The 10,000-nt window shown below is 41.3% G+C and overlaps 1 protein-coding gene across 2 annotated transcripts in view; it reads left to right on the top strand.

Annotated features, from left to right (window-relative positions):
* Positions 1 to 4,207, top strand: part of LOC143287636 (chordin-like) — a 145,922-nt gene extending 141,715 nt beyond the window's left edge. For both annotated transcript variants that reach the window (XM_076595757.1, XM_076595756.1), the window contains one exon: positions 1 to 4,207. This exon is cut by the window's left edge. The gene's annotated coding sequence lies outside the window, so the exon portion shown is untranslated.
* Positions 4,208 to 10,000: the final 5,793 nt, after the last annotated feature.

Below are 10,000 nucleotides of genomic sequence, written 5' to 3'. Positions count from 1 at the left end.
GTGCTGTCATGAACACTTCACCCGTGACACAGACCTGAAGAAGTGAATGCAGTGACTGGTGTTCGCGGTCTTCAAACTTCAAAGATGTCCATTTTCGTGCGTATGTTCAAGATGTGTACTCAATACGGTTACCTTGGAGCACGCAGGTGTCCGTGTTGACTCGCTGGCTTTGTGATGGTTCACCGTGCACGGCACACTGTTTTGTTGGCGGCATGACTGTTTGCTGGTGCTGCCAGCAGGGATTACACAGGGTTCTTCTCATTTGGCTGAAGACGCTGACCATTATCACGCGAAAGACACGAGGAATGCTAATGATCATTTATGCCTCGCGCGTGCAAGGACGTGATTATAAGCACGCCAAAAGACGTGGATTTGCATGCCACAGGTGCAGGAAAACGGCACACACGGGAGCTGTGTTGCACAGAGAAAGAGACATCGAACTGTGCACGTCCTCGCCGCTGTCGTCTCCGTACTTCACTGACACTGTTCACTGCAGTCCGCAGCCTCTCTGTCTTTGTCTCTCTCTCTCTCTCTCTCTCTCTCTCTCTCTCTGTCTCTCTCTCTCTCTGTCTCTCTCTCTCTGTCTCTCTCTCTCTCTCTCTCTCTCTCTCTCTCTCTTTCTCTGTGCTGATCCACAAGCATTGCTGTCACCGGCGGCGGACGAGGATGTTGTGAAAACCACCCTTTCGGAAGATAGCCGCATCTCAGGTTGAACATTTCTCGTTGAACTGTGCACCAGGTAACCCACCTTACGTCTTGACACCTGTGTGGAGAGACGCTCCGAGCAGTTGAAGACAACTACTACCTTCCGAGCGATGTGCTGTGAGTCGGCACAGGAAAGTACTGAAGTGAAATGCCACTGCCTTGAATGAGTTCCGACAGCAGGTGTTTGTGACAGAAGGCTGCACGGTGTGGACGTTGTGTTGGTCACAATAGCTGGGTGGTGGTCCCTTTATAATGTAGCACACGGCTTGATGTTGAAGATGAGTGTTAAGTGTTGACGTGTGCACAGTTTTGCCACTGTGTGTGTGTGGTGGAGAAATGATTTACTGTGGTTTCGACATCTGTCTGACTAAAGATTGTTTTACGTGTCGGACGCAAGGAACGTTTAGCACAACGGATCGTCGTGTGGAAAACACCAATGACACAGAATAGTTGTGAGAAGCTTGGATGCTTTGCGATTGTTTATATTTTTTTTAAATTGTATTTATACATCCTCCATTATATGTTGTTGGGATATTTTACTGTTGCCCTTGAATGTTAAACTGTACTGTGTGCACTCGGTGTTGTGTTGATTTTAATGCTACATTTTCTTTAGTACCAATCACACGAGGTTGATTTGGTATTGCCCTTTTGTTACTGCTGGAAACACCCATTGTAAAGACAACGTTGAAATGTTCCGCGATGACAAGAGAACTCAGGTGGTGTTCACTTACCTAAATTTGTTGCTTATTTTTGTTACACAAAGGGGGCGTTTTTGGTGGTGTAAATTTCGTGGCCGATGAAAAAAAATGGGGGGGGGGGGGGCGTGTTATATTCACTTGTGATATGAATAAGCTGAATATAAGCCAAAAGAAGGGTATGTTGAACTCGTGTATATTGTAGCATGTTGATTTTACACGTGGCTGTAATGACAGAGGGACTCCAGGATGATGGGGTAAGGAACTATGCTTGTGTTGTGTTGGTATCTGAATTTGTGACACTTTGGGGGCTGTCCGGGTATTAGCCGTCTTACGTGCATCAGACGTATTTTAATCAATGATGTCTTATTCTGAATGTCGTATGTTTGATGTTTGATCATATTTTTTGTTTATCATTATCAGTGTTCAAAATATATTTTCACGGTTTTCGTGTTGATTCGACGATCCCTTGATGTTTGACAGGCATGACAAGGTTTCTCTCACAGTGACGCTATTTGACAAGAATGTGAATTTAACGAACCATTTTACAATGATATCAATATGATGATTCAGACCAACATATTTGACAAGGCGGGTCATTATAAAGGGTAACTTAATAATTAAAAAACAAATTTCAAGTTAATTGTATATTTGATCTTTACAAGAGAAAAAAAAGCATAACAGTAATGGCTTCAAGATAAGTATATGTTATTCTGCTCATTACACAAACAGTACCAGACATAATTACTGAGATATGAAAAAAGCTAACAAGAAAGAAAAAAATGAAAAAAAGAAAGGAAGCGTTGGCCAGAAATTCACTTTTTTTGTATTCCGAACAAGACAAATATACACATTCATATTGAACACTCAGGTAAGAGAAAAAGTGCGATGTTTAAATATTCAAGCAGAAATTGTTTACATCGTTCTCGCTTTACGAATCAAAATACAGTACAGACATCGTTTATCATTCAGGTGTTTTCACGAAGAACTGAAAAACCCAAACGTCAGATTGGTTATCTGATTAAAGTTGGAAGTGACTCAAATGTTTCAAATTATCAGGAAAGTTGCTGTGTTGTGGAGAATCCCGTTTTGTATTGTGCCTGGTTCTTCTTCTTCTTCTTCTTCTTCTTCGATTAATGCTCAGCGGTCATAAGTTTGACCATTACTAGCATTTTATGCGTGCTGGGTATTTTCGTGTCTCCATAACCCACCGAACGCTGACATGGGTTACAGGATCTTTAACGTGCGTATTTGATCTTCTGCGTGCGTATACACACGAAGGGAGTTCAGGCATGAGCAGGTCTGTACATATGTTGACCTGGGAGATCGGAAAAATCTCCACCCTTTACCCACCTGGCGCCGTTACCGTGATTCGAACCCGGGACCGTCAGATTGAAAGTCCAACGTCTAAACCACTTGGCTATTGCGCCCGTTCTGTGTCATGTTCACACGTTATTTGGAGCCTGTGGTTGGGCATGATCGTTTCGTCAACTTTCTGACTTCTCTTTCTCTGTGTACACGCTCTTGTTCTCCTGATTGTCACAGTGTCTTCAGTTTCCCAACTTCCCTCCGCAAGTATGCTTATGTTCTTCTTCTTCTGCGTTTGTGGGCTGCAACTCCCACCTTCACTCGTATGTACACGAGTGGTTTTTTACGTGTATGACCGTTTTTACCCCGCCTTGTAGGCAGCCATACTCTGCTTTCGGGGGTCGAGGGTGTGCATGATGGATATGTTCTTGTTTCCATAACCCATCGAACGCTGACATGGATTACGAGATCTTTAACCTGCATATTTGATTTTTTGCTTGCGTATACACACGAAGGGGGTTCAGGCACTAGCAGGTCTGCATATATGTTGACCTGGGAGATCGGAAAAATCTCCACCCTTTACCCACCAGGCGCCGTCACCGTGATTGTGCTTGTGTTCGTTCCCCTTGTTCAGTTGTCGATGGCGATAACTCCGTGTTGCATCAGACTGGAGTCACAGAACTGTCATCAAACTCAGGGTGGTTCATGTGGACATGCGAAAGGGATAAAAGATTTCCTCACTTGCTGTTGTGAAAATTGTACAGGTCACGGGTAGGTCTCCTGTGTCATTCTCTCCGCAACTTTCTGACGTTGACAGATTGGGATAGCATTGTATGCACAGTAGTTTTAAATGCGCACATATACGTGTAACCTACATTCTCCGATCAGATGCCACTTATCGCTTCAAGCTGAAGAATGCCCAAACCATTAAAACTCACTCAGTACGGCCAGTCCTCTCTTCTCCTCTACACAGACCCCTCGGATGTCCAGTGGGTGTCTGAATGACCTAACCTTTAGCTTCCGTCGTAAGAATTGTAGTATTCTTTGTCAACATTCACCTCTTCAGTATAAGAGCCTTCCTCTTCCAATATTTTGATGATGGTAATTGGGGTGAAACGCTGTTAACGTCGTCTCTTTCGCCGTTCGTATGGAGAGAGTTAAAATATGCCCAGCATTACAGAAACATCCAAAATGAGGAAAGGAGTGGGGGAAAACAACAACAACCGTTTTTAAAAGAACGGACACATAGAATAGAATAGATAGAATAGAATAGAATATGTCTGTATTACCCAGTGTACCGGGGTCACAAGGAATATCGGGGGGGGGACAGTACATAACAAGATAGGAACATAAATTGAAAATCATACACAAACAGATACAGTAGAAATTAGGATACATACAAGTGCATGTCAATATAAAAACTTGTGCATGCTCACACATGCACGCACTGCACACCCACACCCACACCCACACACACACATTCGGGAATTGTGATAAGCGTTTAGGAGAAGAATATAAAAAAAAGAGAGAGAGAGAGAGAAACGGAAAAATTGAGATAAAACAAAGTTCTCGTTTGTAAGTATAAATGACTATTTCAGGCGAAAAAGGAAAGCCCGCTTCTTTTTGCATGATTATCCCACACACACACACACACACACCGCCCCCCCACCCAACACACACACACACACCGCTCCCCCAACACCACACACACACCGCCCCCCCAACACTACACACACACACACACACCGCCCCCCCCCCCCAACACCACACACACACCGCCCCCCCAACACTACACACACACACACACCGCCGCCCCCCCCCCCCCTCAACACCACACACACACACACCGCCCCCCCAACACTACACACACACACACCGCCTCCCCCCCCCCTCAACACCACACACACACACACACACACCCCAACACCACACACACACACACGCGCGCGCACACACACACACACACACACACACACACACACACACACACATTCAAGGAACAAAAAAAAAAAAAGGGAAGAAGAAGGAAAAAAGATATACATCCCATATTCAAACAGAACAAATTCTGATAATAAAATACCGTCAAAAATATTGCTGTGGCATGTTGACCAACAGTGTGAGACATTATAGACAGTGTTGTTGTTTTTTTTGTTTTGTTTTTGTTTTCTTTTGTTTTTTGCTATTCTCCATTGAAAGTGTGGCCACTGTGGCGGTGTAAATCTTTCGGGTCGATTATTTGTTGCAGTCGTTGCTTCTAGTATGCGATTTTCGTCAGTAGTTTATGACTTCATACGTGATCATTTACACGTGATCTTTGATCTGATGGTTATGTTCAAACAATGAGAAAAAAAATAAAAAATTGCACTGCCTGACAGTCCGTGCATCTTTACATATTTCTACTTCATACCAAAGCATTGTCTTTATCTTTTTCTTTTTTTTTCTCCTGAAATCATTTCATTATTATTATTATTATCATTAATATTATTATTATCATTATCATCATCATCATCATCACCATCATCATCATCATTATTACATTGATGTTGTTGTTATTCATAACATGTGAATGTTTGATATTGTAAAACAATTTTTTTTTTAAACCCCAAAAACCCCACAATCACTGAACTACTGAATTGTATGTACGTAACAAGAGTTGTACAAGCTTCTGAATGTAAATAATTTTATACGGACTGCGGTAATTTATCACTCAATGCGTATGTACTTTTACATTGTTGGACATTATAGACAAAGACAACAGGGTTGGAAAGCCAATGAAAGGATGTATAATACATTATATGGCTTCAGTATGTGTTGACTTTGTCTTTCTCAAGGATTTATGCGCTCGGAGGGAACACTTATACTGATATTGCACAGATGTGTCACAATTCTACAGTCAAAAACGAAAGTTAAAGAGTCTAAATGTTGGAATGTCAAGTTGTGAAGTCTCTTCAGAATGCACAATATTGATGATAATTTGCAAGTGCTGTCTGAGAGGGAAAAAACCCCCGACTGTTTTATAAGTCCAGCTTAGGATATTATATTCCGCAACAATAGTATTTTCTTTATGCATGCGTACCATAAGGATTTACTTCTTCTTTTCGCTTTAATTTCAGGTCTTTTAACAGTGCGATTTCTTCGACATTTGTAGTTTTCATCCAAAAACACCGTATTCAAAAGATTCATACATATGACTCCCACCATTATGTTATGAAAAAAAAAAAAGTACGAAACAAAATTTTGTAGTGCATTTTATCATCCTCGAAATAGAATAGCAATCCGACTTTTTGAAGTGCAAATAATACTGGATGGACTGTACTGAGAGTAAAGATGGCTTTCTCCGATGTCCCGTCATCTCTTTTTAATCTTGTATTTTCGGTCCCACTTGGAAATCAATGAATAGATAGATAGATAAATAAATAAATAAACAAGTAAATAAATAAATAGATAGATAAATAAATTAATTGAAATATGAAAGCGCCCTTATTTTTGTCATGGCAATTTTATTTACTATAGTATTAAACTTTCGGAGACACTATGGTGTAGAAGAGTGAATTCATTTCAGTGAAGGATGTTCGTCTGACGGTGTTATGCATCATCCTTAAACACAATTATGACATTGCTGATCATAATGATATGTCAGTTTTGATATACGTATTCCATCATACACAGGGGTCTGCATTGCCGCAAACATTTTGATTCTTTGTCATATTACAGTGACTCGTGTTGCTAATAATAATAAAAAAAGATGATGTCATTTCTGTGTGTGTGTGTGTGTGTGTGCAGTCATTTGCACAACAACGTTGTTGTTCGTCCATGGGCGTGTGTGTGTGTGCTTGTACAAGTAAGCGTTCATCTGTGTGTGTGTGTGTGTGTGTGCGTGCGTGCGTGCGTTTGTGTGTGTTTGTGTGTGTGTGTGTGCCGTGGAAGCTGCGATACATAGACTAGAAATGAGTGTGTGGAGGAGGGGGGTAAAGGAGGTGCAGGGTAATGTGTGTGTGTGTGTGTGTTGGAGCTCATGTACGTTTATATGTATTTGACTGTGCTTTCATATCTGTGAAACTGCATGTTTGGTGCATATCTGTTATGCATGTGTGGGCGTATGCGTGAATGTGTGTCTTCATGTTTTACATTTATTTGCTTATTTATCATCATTGTTGTCTTATTTATTTATTTATTTTTTATTATTATTTTTTTTTTAATTATCATTATTACTACTACCCTTTTTTTTTCTTTTTTTTTTATATCATAATTATTATTTATTTATTTATTTATGTAAGCTTATCTATTATTTATTCACTTTTTTCTCAAGGCCTGACTAAGCGCGTTGGGTTACGCTGCTGGTCAGGCATCTGCTTGGCAGATGTGGTGTAGCGTATATGGATTTGTCCGAACGCAGTGACACCACCTTGAGCTACTGAAACTGAAACCATGGTCTTGTGGCGTCAACCAATACAAGGGAAGTAACCATTATCGTGTACAATATTTGACATTATGTATAATAGCCTCCCTTGAAACGGGTTTTAAGCTGAATCGCCCAGAAGAACATGTTTGGCCGAATATGTCTAGTATTTCAACAGCAAATTGAAAATACACATCAATGAAGATCCAGGTGTCTGGATGGAAATAACCAGTAGTGAAGCGATGATTTAAAAAATAGAGGGAGGGACATGGGACATGAAAAAAAACAGACAGAAATGCTGTGTGTGTGTGTGTGTGTCTGTGTGTCTGTCTGTCCTTTCTTCGTGTGTGTGTGTGTGTGTGTGTGTGTCTGTCTGTCTGTCTGTCTGTGTGTCCTTTCTTCGTGTGTGTGTGTGTGTGCCTGTGTGTGTGTGTGTGTGTGTGTGTGTGTATCTGTGTGTGTGTCCTTTCTTCGTGTGTGTGTGTGTGTGTGTGTTGCTGTTGTTGTAAAAAAAATTAAGGGAGATATATTTAAAGACCTTTAAAAGTTGGTGGGTTTTTTTGTTTGTTTGTTTTTTCGTTTTTTGTTGTCGTTGTTGTTTTTTGTAAAGATGGAAAAGAAGAAATTGTATACAAAATTTTGACTTTTTTTTGTTTTTTGCCATGAAGATATACTCTGTCGATTTATTTTCTTACATACAATACAGAAACCTTTAGACATCTTTTGGGAAACTAACAATAATCACAATAATGCAAATGATAACAACCATAATGATAAAGATTCTTTTTTTCCTCTCCTTTTCTTTTCATCGTCCTCTCGTTTCATTTTCTTTACTTTTTTTCCTGTTTTTTTTTTTTTTTTTTTTTCCTTTCTTTTTTTTTTTCTTTTTTTTTTTCAATTCGTTCCGTCATCCACACTGTGGTTCTCTCGCGTAGAAAAAAGATAAGAGAATACAAAGACAAAGACTGACAGAGTCAGGGAGAGAGACACAGAGAGACAGAGACAGTGACACTGACACTGACAATGACACAGGTTCAATTGTGAAGGCTACCGGCCCATACACAAAGGAGAGGGGGATACAATGGGGCAAATCAACATGCAAAAAGAATACATATTTCGCTCGTCACACAAAAAAAAGAAAAAAAAAACCTAAACAATCTGTATTGTACATGAGCAATCGTTAACTGGATTAAAAATACATAGCATGTTCGTACTCATCATGTTTATGGTTATACCAATTCATTCATTGTTTAAATTCGTCTCTGAATTTTAAAGCGTATTAAGTGTACATAGCAAGATTAGAGAGAGACAGAGAGTGACAGAGAGAGACAGAGACAAGAGTATAGAGATATTGGGGTTGGGGGAGGGGGGAGGGACAGCCTCTTGACAAGGGGGAATAAATGTTGAAGCGAAAGAGACTCAGCCATGGTGCGATTCTCTCCCTTGACTCGTAAAACTGATTTTTACCCGCAAGAAGGATGGTGTGGGGGGAGACAAGGCTAAAGCTTGGGCAACGGGAACGGGGACGGTAAAACGGAGACAGTTTAAAGCAAGATAGCTTTTTCTTTGAGATGTTTGCCCTCAAACGTGATCTTAACCACCTCTAACCCCTCACGCACCCACCCACCCACACATAATTATCTAAGATTTGGCCGATGATATGATGAGAAATGATATTAGTGATAAATGAGTTTCGCCTCATTCAAATGACTATGCTCTCGGAGGCCGTTGTGGCTTCATAAACTATTATGTTTAGACTTCTTCTTCTTCTTCTTCGTTCGTTCGTTCGTGGGCTGCAACTCCCACGTTCACTTGTATGCACACAAGTAGGCTTTCACGTGTATGACCGATTTTACTCCGCCATATAGGCAGCCATACTTCGTTTTCGGGGGTGTTCAGACCACAGAATACTAAACAGTATTCTGTGGTTCAGACTGATCAACGGGGGTCAGATGGTTTGAGTGCTGGATTCTTGCCCGAGTTTCCTGAGTTCGATCCCCGCTGCACCTGGTGGGTTAAGAGTGGAGATTTTTCCCCATCTCCCAGGTCAACACATATACAGACCTGCTAATGTCCGAATCCCCTTCGTGTGTATACGCACGCAGAAGATCAAATACGCACGTTGAAGATCCTGTAATCCATGTCAGCGTTCGGTGGGTTATGGAAACAAGAACACACCCAGCATGCACACCCCCGAAAACGGGGTATGACTGCCCACATGGCGGGATAGATAAAATAAACGGTCATGCACGTAAAATGTTATATATCTGTGTGGGTGTGTGCGCTTGTGCGTGACTGAAACCTGATTAAAAAAAAAAAAAAAATGATGAGCGCCCAATGGCAGCTTTTATTCGGTTCTGCTCAGGTAGGAGGCCTGTTGTTCAAATGACTCTGTGTTTGGTCACTGGCCGAAGACATGCGCTGATAAGTATCCATATCATTACCAGTTGGGCCAACAGCAAAGTGACAGCTGTATTATCAATGATTTCTCTATTGCAATGGGAATTCATTTACTGCTTAGTCTTTCGTGAAGGACTGTGACTCTCAAACCAGGAGGCAAAATTACACTGGCTCCTAGTGCTGCAGCATTGGGGTCTTGCTGGCCTTTAGGAACCATCCCAACGCGGACTGTCCAAAACCCTCTTGGCCAAGAGAGTAGGGATATAACTTAGGTAAAACATGTTCTACTATTATCAAATTCTCGCGCAGATAGTTGGGACAGCAGTTGCTTTCTCTGCTGTTCTGATGGTCATTGTCGGACACGGCTGACTGTCATACAACATCACCATCATCATTTCCAAACAGCAGTCTTGCATCGCAGGCCGTATGGCCCAGCACTAAGGTGCACGGAATCCGGTGTGTCGTTCCTCAGACACAGGCAGCTGAAGGAACT

Source organism: Babylonia areolata, chromosome 11 (assembly GCF_041734735.1).
Source record: "Babylonia areolata isolate BAREFJ2019XMU chromosome 11, ASM4173473v1, whole genome shotgun sequence".
In the NCBI taxonomy this organism is placed as follows: domain Eukaryota; kingdom Metazoa; phylum Mollusca; class Gastropoda; order Neogastropoda; family Buccinidae; genus Babylonia; species Babylonia areolata.
The sequence above is the reverse complement of the archived record's forward strand: the minus strand, read 5'-3'. Positions and strand labels throughout refer to the sequence as shown.